Source organism: Leiobunum rupestre, chromosome 2 (assembly GCF_980474605.1).
Source record: "Leiobunum rupestre chromosome 2, qqLeiRupe1.1.hap1, whole genome shotgun sequence".
Classification (NCBI taxonomy): domain Eukaryota; kingdom Metazoa; phylum Arthropoda; class Arachnida; order Opiliones; family Sclerosomatidae; genus Leiobunum; species Leiobunum rupestre.
The window spans coordinates 48,523,207-48,537,778 of NC_143385.1; the positions used below are offsets into that span (position 1 = coordinate 48,523,207).

General features: G+C 36.1%; 1 non-coding gene across 1 annotated transcript; it reads left to right on the forward strand.

Moving 5' to 3' along the window:
• The first annotated feature begins 3,025 nt into the window (after nt 1-3,025).
• On the forward strand, nt 3,026-3,189 carry LOC149957710 (U1 spliceosomal RNA). Its single transcript, XR_016479436.1, has one exon. It is a non-coding gene; the product is annotated as a U1 spliceosomal RNA (small nuclear RNA).
• Nucleotides 3,190-14,572: the final 11,383 nt, after the last annotated feature.

Below are 14,572 nucleotides of genomic sequence, written 5' to 3' on the forward strand. Positions count from 1 at the left end.
AAAGGATATCCAATAAAAAGCATTTATTATTATTATTATTAAACTCACCCATTATTTTTTGCGCATGATTATAAAATCAACCACTCGCCCGATTTTAATTTGGAGACCAGATTTGGGTTTCTTGGATTTCGTAGCACTGCTTACGATATGCACATTTTCCTATTTAAATAGTTAACACCGTCAAACAATTTAAAACATCGAAACACTGTTAAAAATTTAAAGTCGCCCGTTATTTTTTGCTGGTGATTATAAAATCAACCACTCGCACGATTTTAATTCTGAGTGGATTCCTTGCATTTCGGAGCTCTAGATTCGATATCCACATTTTACTATTTAATTAGTTAACACCGTCAAAAATAAAGTATTTAAAACATAGAAAATTACGAAGAAAGCGGGAGCCGCGTTCTGCTTAATTTACTTTTTAAACCACTAACCCACTGAATAAGTCGGTGTAATGGTTAGGGACGCGGACTATGCAGCGAATGGGTGTAAGATCGCGTCCGTAAATATTTTTTTAATTTTACTTTCAGTTTGAACATTTTATCTTCTTTTTATATCAAATAAATTACATTACTTAAATTGCTCGAATAATATTACTTATATTCCTAGAATTCATTCTTTGTCATTTTCATTCATTTTAGGCTCCCAACGCCATCTCGTATAAAAAAATAACTAACAATTTTGGAATTGTTGTATTTTTCACTTAATATAACTAAGAATTTTGGAATTGTTGTATTTTTCACTTAATATAACTAAGAATTTTGGAATTGTTGTATTTTTCACTTAATATAAATTGATTATTCGCAATGGTGTTTAAATTTATTAGTATTTAAAATTTTAGTTTGAACATTCAATCCAATTTTTAAACCGCCATCTAGTAACAAAAAATTAACTAAGAATTTTGTAATTGCTATATTTTTCACTTATAATTATTTATAATAGTATTTAATTTCAGTAGTATTTCCAAAAATATTGTTAAAAATATTAAATATTAAATTAAATCTGAGCAAACCAGCACAAAAATAATAATGATAATAACAATCAGCTAGGCTAATACCCAAGGCACCACCTTAGGCCTAAGTCATCAAGCGACTTTTGAAGCCTTTAATTCGGGTGGCCGGGTTACACTGCGTAGGAGGGTGGTGGCAAGCCCTGCATGCCACGTGATCGAGCCAACACTACACTAACTATTACCGTCAACCTAAACAGGTTTTTATGGAAGGGGAAACCGAAGAGCTCGAGGGAAAACCCCTTAAACCAGTGGGGAGGGAACTTGCAAACTCAACGCAGAAGGAGTTGTTCCGAGTTTTCACCCAGTGCCACAAGCTGGGATCGAACCCGGTTTCTCTTGCTGCGAGGCGAAAGTGCAAACCACTCCGCCACCCCACCTACACACGGGTACACGATTCATATTACAAAAATTTATTTTTGTTTCCTTGTTTTTTGAAAAACTGGCTCAATTATCGACAAACTTTTATTGATACAAACATTTCATTTTTAATATTTTTAACAAAATTACAAGAGTGACTCAACCAAATTTTATAAACCACCACTTCTCATAAATGGCTCGATAAATGGGCATATATTATAACAAAAACAGTTCTTCGAACTGAAAAAACAGTTTAGAGCTCGTTAGAGGTGCGGCCTTAAAGGGACATATATTATTTTTTATTGTTGATTAATTTGTCAAATTAATTGAAATAGTATTAAAAAATACTCCTGTGAAAACAGAATGACGTCACTCTGCTTTCAAATCACAGTCCACTGCTCCTCAAATTTTTAACACAAAATCTTTGGTCAAATTTTGCCCACAAAGGTATCCATATTTATATTTAATTTCTTCACTACTCATTTAACATTAAATTTTTAAAATGTATTATTATTAGTTTATTTTTGTTGCAGATTACTGCAATAAATAACTATTAAACTAATAATAATAAATTTTAAAATTTCCGAACTAGTGCCGAATTCTTGAGGTGCCTCGAATTTTGGACGTGTATAAAAATTTCAACTAGTCGAAAACTGTTGTATTGAGACACTTTTGGCGAGCTAAGCGACAGAAATTTACATCACTCGCGATTGGGTAGTTTGAACTTCCACCATTATGATTGGTTGAAAGGCATCGCAGATTTAGTCGTGACATTTCGAGACTAGTGCCGAATTCTTGACGTGCCTTGAATTTTGGACGTGTATAAAAGATTTGAAAACTGTTGTATTAAGACACTTTCGGCTCGCGTTAGATTTCTATACGGGAATTGAGACATCTTTGGCGTACCCATGTTCAATTTGTAGGAGGAGGGGATAAAGGCATGAGATTTTTTAAGGAGGCAACTAAATTATTTCACGAGACACGTAAAGGCCAACAAAGGGTTTGCATAAATTTTGATAAACCAATAGAATGGCGTTTTTCAATAATTATGTTAATAATATTTCTGTCCAATTACCGTTAAAAACCTCTAGTCCAATCACGATGCGTGTAGAAATTGTCTAGTCGAAACGAAAAGCACAAGTCGAAATAAAGTTTTGACATGTCTAAAATTGATTTTGACATTTTTGGCGTTCCATACCCGATCGCGTTTACCCCCTGTTAATTTTCTATACAACAGCTGAAAGTCTTAAATTTTCCCCATAGCTTGACGAAGCCGTTCTTGTGTTACAAACTGGACTAGCTATACAGACAAATGACGGTTGATGGTAATTTTCGGATTCGAAGTCAGACGCCTTATCCATTAGAGCACGTGGGCGATAAGATATTGTCTCCTTTATTTATTATTGCCAAATCCTGTGGGGCCGATGATTCACACATTAAAAAGCTAAAACAAAATCCGTCTGAGCGAAAGAGGAGTAAAACGTTCTCATATAGGTTTTCAGGGAGTCCTTTATCATGTACTGCGCTATACAGTAAAGGCATTTGATATTTCGAAACAATTCTTTAACGTATAAAATATCGTGAAACGGAAAGGTCGCGTAGGGCATCCGAGTTTACTTTTCTCATTACAAATTTCCAAATTAATCGTAAAGAATCATACTTACCTGGCGTCGCTGCAGTCTCGATCTGTAAAGAGGCGGGCTTGGACGAGAACCAATCATTGCACTACGATGGGTTTGACTCCAACTTTCTTTTGCAAATTGCATTGGATGGGGCGTGTTATTTTTGGTAGTGGGGTCCTGCGTACGCGCTCGACCCCGAACAAACTAATTACAAAATAAAACTGATAGTTAGCAAATCCAACTGATTACTATGTCAAATCACAGAGACTAGTAAAGGGAGTAGTAGAAGGCCAGCTTTAAAGGGACTCCAAAGTTCGTTGGCAAAAAAAAAGAAAACTGAGCATGCTTTTCCTTCCCCCCCAACCCTTCACTCGGCCTTGGCAGAGGCGGGCAGAGTCAGCCATAAATTTCGCACTTTACTAACTTTACACACATTTTGCCACCGAACTTTAGAGCCCCTTTAAGTGGTCTCGTTTGATTTCTTTCCTCGGAACTTCCGGTATATGCGCGCTACGTTGTTTCTGTTAGCCCGTTCGTGTGAACCTGGATTAATAATAAAAGCTAACGCGTACTGGATATTTCACACGTACCTTCGTCAACGCATTCGCGGGCGTCTCTCAAACTTTGGAGAAGACGTTGGGGTAGCGAGGGGGGGGGGAGACAATTTAGTGGGACAAGCTTCGCGACGCGTGCGCGAGATTTCAAAATTAAGTGAAATAACGGCAGTTTGAAATTTCAGAGCTGTTTTCGTGTAGAATCATTGTAAGCTATTAATAGTTAAGTCGTTATTACTTATTAATTAGACGATAAAATTGGAATAGTCAAACATCGTTTATACCCAAAATGCAATAGCCACTCGAAATTTATACAATTTGTTTCGCGGGAAGAGGGAATAGCCATGAGATAAAGCAGTTTGCGTGATCATATTATAGATGTTTAATGTTAAATCGCCATCTAAAATCAATGCGAGAGATGGTGTCAGAACAAGAGGTTGGCACGTCTTTGGACATTCTGTCGGGTGCAGCTGATGCTGAATTCGAACGGTTCATCAGTTCTGGTAAGCCCAAGGTCAATCCAGTTTCTCCTTCCGTTCAACCGCTACTGCTGCTGCTTTTATGGTTTTCTAAGCGGGTTCGTCTTCCAATAAGGATGCTAACTCACTAACGTGAACTCGTTTTGCGCGAGCAGATGCAACTGAAAATTCGATAATTGGCCTTCCTACATCAGGAACTCCTAAGGGCGTATTTGAATTAGAATTAGTAAGAAGAAATTCAGGAATTTTAAAAGCTGTCTGCAACCAGACGTGGTGCTTCCTCTCAAAGTTGTTTCCAGCTTGTTTCCACCAACGGTTAAACGTTTTTATTTCTATCTCAATCGCTCTCCGTTGAATTTCCATTTGAAATTTCGAAAGGTTTTCCTTTATTTGATTTTCAAGTAAGATTGGGATATTTGAAAAAAGTCACCTATGTTTCTGTGTTCCTTGAAAATTCCAACCAATTCCCTTTTAGTAATGGGAACTCTCGGGTTGGTCTTATCAATTGAATTACTGTTGGTTGGCGAATAACTTAAAGAAGGTAAAAGATTACTACTGAATGAGGCGTCGTTTGTTATTGTTGAGCTGAAAGAGCGGTCGTAGCGAACATTGCCAACAATTTGACTTTGTGGGCTATCCATATTTGAACAAATACGTTATTCAAATAAGTGAAAATTTCAAAATAACACACATTTTGGCGCTTTAAATGTTGTAATCTTGCTTCTATTTGTTTTCTTCTTCAGAAAGCAACTACGACCTACTAAAATGTCCATTCCACGTCAATTCACCCAATGATGTTACTATGGGTCAAGCGATTTTTTTTAAATTTTGAACACTGTTTTGTCAGTATTAGGAACGACTAAGTCTGAGTTTTTAGCTAAACAATTCTTAGTAGTTATTGGAATACGCCCTTACAACCATTAGCCCCGGTTTTTCATGTGGCGCGTTTACGTAATTCACCCCCCTTTAAAAAATGTTGAATATCTTTCTGTCTAACCATAAGAAATCAATTCGAATTAAGTTTCTAGGGTAAATTGGGTTACAGAACGCAGTAGTCGTGTTCATATTTTTGTAGATAGAAAAGTTTATGAGTTAAAGGCGAAAAAGTAGAAAATATTGTTGTTTTCGGGGGTAACGTACAAAACACTATAAGATGATGTGGAAATGATATAAGTTAACATTTTAAGAAATACCTAGATAGATTACGAGGGGAGCTTTCCAGTGATGCCAAATAACATACACTTATTGGATTTTGACATAATTTTCCAAAAGACATACCGATTTTTAATATTTGGGGCATTCCATGTGAAATCAATACACTCAAAACCCTGACCATCTCAGATTTTAATGAAATTTTAGATATAGATAGTGTCTAGGGATTTCAAGGAAAATGCCAAGTGTTATTGAATTATATCAAACGGTTTTCAAATTACGGCTGTTCAAAATTGTCATAAAATGGCAAAAATGACATGACTGGTATATTTTATAATCCCCATAGCAGCTGTTATTATTAAGCTACAGAGTTGCTAATGGTGTCATTTTACTCAGCTATGTGAAGAATAGCAAGTGTCACACTTATGAAATAATATTATACACTTATGGTATTAATCAAGTCAAATTGAGTGGTTTCCGGTAGTTCACTTTTTCCGTAAGTTTTCTGAAATAACCTCTGATAAATAGGGAAACTAAATAACAATTACTAAAATCAATAAATTGGCATACTCTAGAAGATGTAAATATGCTTTGTTCTGGAATAGATATTTTTTGGAGCTCTTTCAAATTCGGGTTTTAATAAAGAAATTATTCATATTTCAGTTAGTTTTTTATTTCAGAATGTATAGGATAATTTTTACTTGTGTAGGTACAGCATTTGCTTTCAAATGGTGCTTTCAATTTTGAAAGTAAATTTCATCCGACAGAAAATGTTTACTACACACAGTCATATGAAGTAATTGAAGATGGAGTCCAATTTTCGCGATATACCGCTAAAACCCATTTTCCTAGTAATTCAGCATTTCTCAGAGGAAATCTTAGTGTAAAAAATCTCTTATTCTGAAATTATTATAAAATATTTACTATAATATTACATACTTATGAAATGATAATTTTATTTCTTTCCTAGATCTCTCTTTACAATGTGAAAAAGCGCAGTTTTTAACCATTTTGGCGGATATGCTTTTAGACGCAAAAATTTAAACACGAAAAGACCACCGCTGCGCACGACGTGATGCGCAGTGGATCGCCTTTTTTTCCCCTTTCGAAATTCGCGTCGTAGCCATGGCGACAATGTTTAACGCGTTTGTCAGATGCCGCGTACATCGCGATTCCACCCTAATGTCAGCCTTCTAGCTCGCCTGTTTCTCTTGGGATTGGCGGAAAGGGCAGTGCTTCTAGTCTAATTTCTATTTCTATGGTTTATCCATGGTTTATCTCAGTGTATATATATTCAGACTAGCGACACATTTGCCCTTCAAACGCTATCGCAACCACATCATTTATTCATTTGAGAAATATTTCAGACTAAAATAATGTTAGTGTATAAGATAATTGTTTGAAATGTGCCGTATGCATAAATATTGTAAGAATTGATATTTGTATTTTGGCGCCACATCGTAAGCTCGATGGATGGCGCTATTGTTCCTGTTTTGTCACATACCGATATATACCTGTACAGTGACGATAATAAAACAAAGACCTTTATTCTTTTATCGTTCAACAAAGAGTCGTTTATTTCATGTCGTCGAAATTCTAATAGGTTATGGGCTCAGACACGCGTTAACTTCCCTGATTTTATTCTTGAGTGATATAAGAAGTAATGAAGAAGACGTATAGCGAAGAAACGAATATCAATTCTCTTAAGAAACTATAAAATCAACGATACGCGAATCAAGGTCAGAAGAGGCAAGGCTTAAACTAAACAAAAGAAGAACAGGAAGAATGACGAAATGCTAAATTGCTAAATTACATGGATCGCTATTCACGCTTCAAGAAAAGAAGGAAGATGTACCAAAGGATAATTCAATTTCAATAGTCAACAAAGTGCAGCGAGACGAATCGAGCTTATGGCATCGCCGTATGGGTCATCTACACTTAAAGGCGGTTAAAGACTTACAAGACGCGAAGGAAATTGTAGTTGATCCGGAACAAGGAGAAGTGGAAGTAAACAGTACTCAAGAAGAACCTTGCACCATTTGTATACGTGGAAAGATGAAACGAAAACCTTTCAAATTAAGTAAAACAAGCAGCGGCAGAATTCTTGCCTCGGTACACTCAGACGTAATTGGGCCAATAAGCCCAACTTTTAAAGGAGGATCCCGTTATCTCATTACCTTTATCGACGACTTGTCAAGATTTACTAAAGTATACGCCATGAAGCGTAAAAGCGAAGCGTTGGACAAATTTAAAGAGTACAAAGAAGTTGAAAGACTACATGGAAAGAAAATCCTAGTCCTTCGTACTGATAATGGAGGAGAATATTGTGGAAAGGAATTCGATGAACATTTGAAGGCGCTTGGAATCACAAGACAGTTGACTGTTCCAAGAACCCCGCAACAAAACGGTGTTGCAGAACGAATGAATCAAACCTTAATGGACATGACCCGATGTATACTAATTGAATCTGAACTTCCAACCTATCTCTGGGCTGATATAGTAACTACGGCTGCCTACATCAGAAACAAGAGCCCGTCTCAAGGCATTTTGGGAAATGTACCCGAAGAACTGTGGACCGGAAGAAACGTAAACCTCGAAAATCTGTCGAGCATGGACCAGAGTTCACGAGACCCTCAGAGGCAAATTAGACGCTAAAGCTGTCGAATGTGTACTTGTTGGTTACCCCGAAGAAACGAAAGGGTATAAGTTATGGGATATTTCTTAGTCGAGACGTACTCTTTGAAGAAGACATTTTTCCGTTTATCGTGGAAAAATTAAAGAAGTCCGAAACACAAGACTTAGTTAAAGAAAACTTACCTTTGTCATTTGAAGAAAAGGAGATAACCCTCGTAGAAGAGAGAAATAACGCCGCAAATGTAGACGCAATGAACGACGCCGATCAAGAAAGGGCCGAAATCCAGAACGAAGAAGACGCCGAAAACCTAAAGTTGTTTGAAGATGATTTCACACGATATGACGCGGACAGAACGTTACTTCCTCTACCTCAGTTGGGGCAAAATAAAGAAGTAAGAACATCCGAACGACTGGCTGAGAAAAGAGACTTTAAACTACGAGCAGTTTTCTTTGAGGGAGCTCACCCATATGAAGACCCTCAAAATGTGACGGACGCACTATCAAGACGAGACGGGGACGAATGGAAGAAACCTATGTTGGAAGAAATCGGTAACTTGAAAAGAAACAATACTTGGGATTTAGTAGTAAAACCGAACGACGTTAATGTATTAAGCACAAAGTGGATATTCAGAAGAAAATTTGATCAAAACGGGCAACTAACAAGGAGAGTACCCGAGGTGTTTATTGCCGATTTAGTTCAAAGTCGGCCGTAATGTAGACCTATATGAGATATGAAATTTCCCAAAAGGAGACGTTGCACTACCCATTCAATTCGCCATGGCAACCGAAAATGTTTTTACAAACTATACTACAAGCAAGGGAACGGTGGTAAAGTCGAAGGATATGTAGATGCAGATTGGGGATCAGATCCTACAGACAGAAAATCTTACAGTGGATACACTTTCACGCTAAACGATAATATCATCAGTTGGAGTACAAAGAAGTAAGTATGGTGGCATTATCAACAGTGGAAGCCGAATACATCGCCATGTGTCACGCGTCAAAGGAAGCCATATGGTTGAAAAATGTCTTAGTCGAAATTGGTCAACAACAACGAGTACAGGATCCGGTTAATATACACGCGGATAATCAAGGAGCGATACAACTAGCGAAACACCCGATTAAGTCAGAACGCAATAAACACATGGGTCTGAAGAAACATTTTTTTCGGGAGATAGTTGAAGCAGGGAGAGTGCAATTCAGCTATGTAAAGTCGACTGAAAATATTGCAGACATGATGACCAAATCCTTAAGCGCTAACAAAATAAAACATCTCAGCTATTCAGTGGGACTGCCTATTTAGCATTCGGCAAGGAAGAGTGTTAGTGTATAAGATAATTGTTTGAAATGTGCCGTATGCATAAATATTGTAAGAATTGATATTTGTATTTTGGCGCCCCATCGTAAGCTCGATGGATGGCGCTATTGTTCCAGTTTTGTCACATACCGATAATATGTACAGTGACGATAATAAAACAAAGACCTTTATTCTTTTATCGTTCAAGAAAGAGTCGTTTATTTCATGTCATCGAAATTCTAATAATTAAGGCCTTTTCAGTTCACACAGAGACATGTCGCGACTTTAATCTACTGGATTTTCGTTTGCTTTGTGTTTTATAATAGCAAATCGTTTGTTTAGCAAATAAAATCCTGCATTTGACGAACTTCTCGCGTTGGACGCTACGTGGCTCTACGTAACCAAGTGAAAGGCGTATTGTAGTCAGTGTGTTTCCGGCCTATTGCATTATGTCCGATTAACTGAGATTTCCGTGTCCAAAACTTCCCCTTGGGCGTAACATTGGCTGTTCTAAAATTTCCCCTTTCTCGACCCCTCTTAGCTATTATAGATAGTTTACCCCCCCTTGAAGTATTTCTGGCTACGCCACTGATTAAGAGTACATGAGTAATTGATTTCGCCAGATAAACCTAGAAATTGGTGCTGTACGGATAAACACCGAAATCGCCGTCTTTGGAGTCAACACTAGCTTCAAGTCAGTTAGGTTTCATGGGACACAAACCACTTCCGGAAAATGACGTCACCAACGTCTTATACGGGCTACGTTCAGTGAAGCTCAATGGTCTCTACGTTGACAACTTTCTTTCACTGAACGGTTTTTGTAATTTCCGGTTTTGACGTCACGTTGGCAACGTTAGCTCAACAAACTCAACGATGGAAAGAGCAGGTTTCTTCGTTGTTAAAAGGAATCGTGACGTCACAGCACACGGGAAGGCTAGCTGTTTTATAAAAATTACAACAATCCTAAAACATAAATTGGACACTTATATCAAAACAAGAAATATTTTTAAGTATAAGAAGGTTATGAATTATTATTTTAAAATATAGAAAACACTACTAAACCGAAATCGTTGTTTATATCCGAATTCCAATGCTGGCCAACTTCGCCTATGCTTTAGGTTCATTGTTGGTACTACTATCCGCGGCCATAAAATTAGGCAATCTTAATTTCTAAAGATTTATTATTACTCATATGTCAAGAAGAATAATAAGAATGACCATGTAGACAACGAAATTTTATCATCCACAAGTAAGACATGTTTTCAAAGGGGTTATTATGTAACGGTTTAATAAATGCGCACCAAATATAATAATAATAATCAGCTAAATTATAAGTAACTGTTTTAAATATGCGAGTTTCAATAATATTTGACGCATGCGCAATTAGACGAAAAAGCAGACGAGGATGGTACGTTGACGTCATACCTTAGCGTGACCTCGGTGACCCTCGGCTCAGCTTCCCTTTGTTGCGACAAGTACCGTCCTAAAGCCGATAAATGGCGGTGCGGTTATTAGACAATTAGCTATTAAGCATTAAGATTAATGCAGAGTGCTTTATTTCAAAATGGGTAGGCGAATGCGTAAGACCAAAGCTACACAAAAACATTCAATTAATCTTGTATCTTTGAGTAATTTCGATTTTGTGTTTAAAGTTTCATGTCAAACGAACTCTTTGTGTAAAATAAGTAAATGAATGATAACAACGAAGGCAATTAAATTGATTTCGAATTATTTATTAACGAAGTAAAGCGTACATTTTAGGTCAAGCTTCGAGACACAAATAGTCGTAGACGCCAATCGCATCTCGAATAAATATTTTAGTGACATTTTATCAATAAATAATGTTATTACTTACCAGCAACGACCAAGACAGAATCATCTCAAAAATGGTGGAAGAAGCATTGCAAAGTTTGATTAGAGTTGGAAATCTACGCACTAATTTTTTTTCATTATAACAGCTTTTGCAATCAAAATAGCTTAAATTCTTCGATATTTTTAAAATAAAACTGCCATATTTTGTCTAAGCTTTTTCAAGGTTCATGAATAAAAAAGGTTGTTGTACTACTAACTTTTAAATTAAAATTATTATATTAAGTCTTTATAAATATTATTTTATTGCCTTATTCAGTATAAAACTAATTATTATCTACTGTATTATCTCACTGAATCCATTAAAACTAATGACCTAGTTAGTAAAAAGCCTCGTTTGCGTTATGGTTAGAAAGGGTAGAGTCATAGAATGTGCACACAATTTTCTATTTGAAATTGAACCGGAATTTAATAGAAAACATAACACGAGGAACTTCTACCCCAGACTCCTACCGTAGTATTCCCTCTTTAGACAAGTGAGCGCAATAGTGTCCACCCCCAACAGACTGTCCTTGCTATTTAACTTGAGGTAATTGCGTAAAAGATTGGCAAATTACTGGAATGAAAGAGCCCCCACATCCAGAATTTCATTTCGTGTCTTCGTGTGTAGTTAACGCCGTTTTAAGCCCAAAGCCATTTACATTTTTCACCGTCCCTTGGTCCCATTTCGGGGGGAGAGTTTAAACCCCCAAACCCCCTTAAATAGGCCCTATCTTATATTTCAAGGATCGTGGTTTCAGTGCTAATTGTAGAATTTGTCAATAGGAAAGGCTAACCATCTATTACCGATCATTTGCCATATCGGACCCAAATATTTCAATTTTCATTCATTTCTTACGAGTATTCATAAGGGCAATTGGAGACGAAACTAACTCGTAAGACTTCACACTACATGTAGTTTCAACAATGGAGAAACTCAACTCTATTTTCCTAAATATTATATTACGTGTTTGGGAAAATATAAATATTTGGTCGAATAGACTAGAGAGATTTCATGGCAATGGTTAGCTAATATTTAACTCGTTATTCGCGGGATTACAGATTTCAGATTGTCTTGCCTTTATGAATACTCGTAAGAAATGAATGAAAATTTAAATATTTGGGTCCGATATGGCAAATGATCGGTAATAGATGGTTAACCTTTCCTATTGACAAATTCTACAATTAGCACTGAAAACACGATCCTTGAACTTGAAGATAGGGCCTATTTAAGGGGGTTTGGGGGTTCAAACTCTCCCGCCGAAACGGGTCCAAGGGACGGTGGAAAATGTAAATGGCTTTTGGGTCAAAATGGCGTCAGTGGCGCCGATCCCATGGTGGCCGATGTTAAAGGCCATTTACTTTTAAGCATCCGTAGCAAGAAAGTGTTGCCAGCAGCCTCATTCCAAATTTATTAGTGAGCTTCGGCCCCCATTGTGAAAAAAAGCGATTGGCGCCACTGAATGGCGTGCGTGGCTTAAGCAACACAAGAAATGAAATTCTGGATGTGGGGGCTCTTTCATTCCAGTTAAATAGCAAGGACAGTCTGTTGGGGGTGGTCACTATTGCGCTCACTTGTCTAAAGAGGGAATACTACGGTAGGACTCTGGGGTAGAAGTTCCTCGTGTTATGTTTTCTATTAAATCCCGGTACAATTTCATATAGAAAATTGTGTGCACATTCTATGACTCTACCCTTTCTAACCATAACGCAAGGGTTTTTACTAACTAGGTCATTAGTTTTAAAGGATTCAGTGAGATAATACAGTAGATAATAATTCGTTTTATACTGAATAAGGCAATAAAATAATATTTATAAAGACTTAATATAATAATTTTAATTTAAAAGTTAGTAGTACAACAACCTTTTTTATTCATGAACCTTAAAAAAGCTTAGACAAAATATGGCAGTTTTATTTTAAAAATATCGAAAAATTTAAGCTATTTTGATTGCAAAAGCTCTTATAATGAAAAAAAATTAATGCGTAGATTTCCAACTCTAATCAAACTTTTCAATGCTTCTTCCACCATTTTTGAGATGATTCTGTCTTTGTCGTTGCGTGTAAGGGATAATATTATTTATTGATAAAATGTCACTAAAATATTTATTCGAGATGCGATTGGCGTCTACGACTATTTGTAACTCGAATCTTGACCTAAAATGTACGCTTTACTTCGTTAATAAATAATTCGAAATCAATTTAATTGCCTTCGTTGTTATCATTCATTTACTTATTTTACACAAAGAGTTTGTTAGACACGAAACTTTAAACACAAGATCGAAATTACTCAACGATACAAGATTAGTTGAAAGTTCTTGTGTAGCTTTGGTCTTACGCTTTCGACCTACCCATTTTGAAATAAACCACTCTGCATTAATCTTAATGCTTAATAGCTAATTGTCTAATAACCGCGCCGCCATCTATCGGCTTTAGGACGGTACTTGTCGCAACAAAGGGAAGCTGAGCCGAGGGTCACCGAGGTCACGCTAAGGTATGACGTCAACGTACCATCCTCGTCTGCTTTTTCGTCTAATTGCGCATGCGTCAAATATTATTGAAACTCGCATATTTAAAACGGTTACTTATAAATTAGCTGATTATTATTATTATATTTGGTGCACAGTTACCCAGCAAACACAAAAGTCCCGGGGATATCCATATATGATCCGAATCTCCCTGGTAGGTCATATCCAAAAATCCCAAAAGATGATATTGTATGGATATCCATGTTTGATCCAAATATCTTACAGTTCATACATCCAAGTTTCAAAATCTAATGCATATCCCTGGGACGTCCGAATATCGGAGACTGCTTATGTCCAAAATAAAAAAAATGGGTAAGTCTCTTTAATATCCCAGGGATATTAATTTCAATTTCCGTTTCCTTATTATTAACATTCGCGTCGGAGCTTCCTAATTAATTGAAACTACTATAAAACTTCTCAAAATATGTAATAACGAGAAATACATATTTTACATACGCAGGACTACCGATATTATCTGCATAGATTAATTAAATATACAGCAATTTATTTATATTAGTCTTAAATCTATAAAAAACGAAGTAAAAAAAATTTGTAAATATTTAGAAGAATTATTATCAAAATTCCAATTAATCAAATATTATTATTTTCAAAATTAAAGTAAAAAAGTATAAAAAGTTTCAAACTTGGCGCTCAATTCTTAAGAATATTCTCCCTTTTACATTTTATCCAATTTATAATAATATTAGAAATTTATTTTATATTTATACTAAAATAAATATTATTCTTTAAATAATTTTAGTAATTTTAATAATTTTGAAAATTAATATTTTTATTTTATCACGGCCAACTTCAATAGCACGTGCTATAGCGGCAGCGCGTGATCGAAGTTGGCCGTGCCTCTATTTACCATCCATGCGTACTAAATTGTTTTGTTTGGTATTTGGTAACGCCAGCATGGTAACGCTTTTACTAGCCGCCAAGGCCCATTTTCAACACGTAGAACACTAATAATTCTGTCGGCAGTAATACGATAAAAACTTAAATGAACTATTAATAAGAGGTAAGCAATTTTTTCATGTTCAAGTCAGTAATACAAAAGTCAATATGACTTTGAAATCTTACAGTTTTCC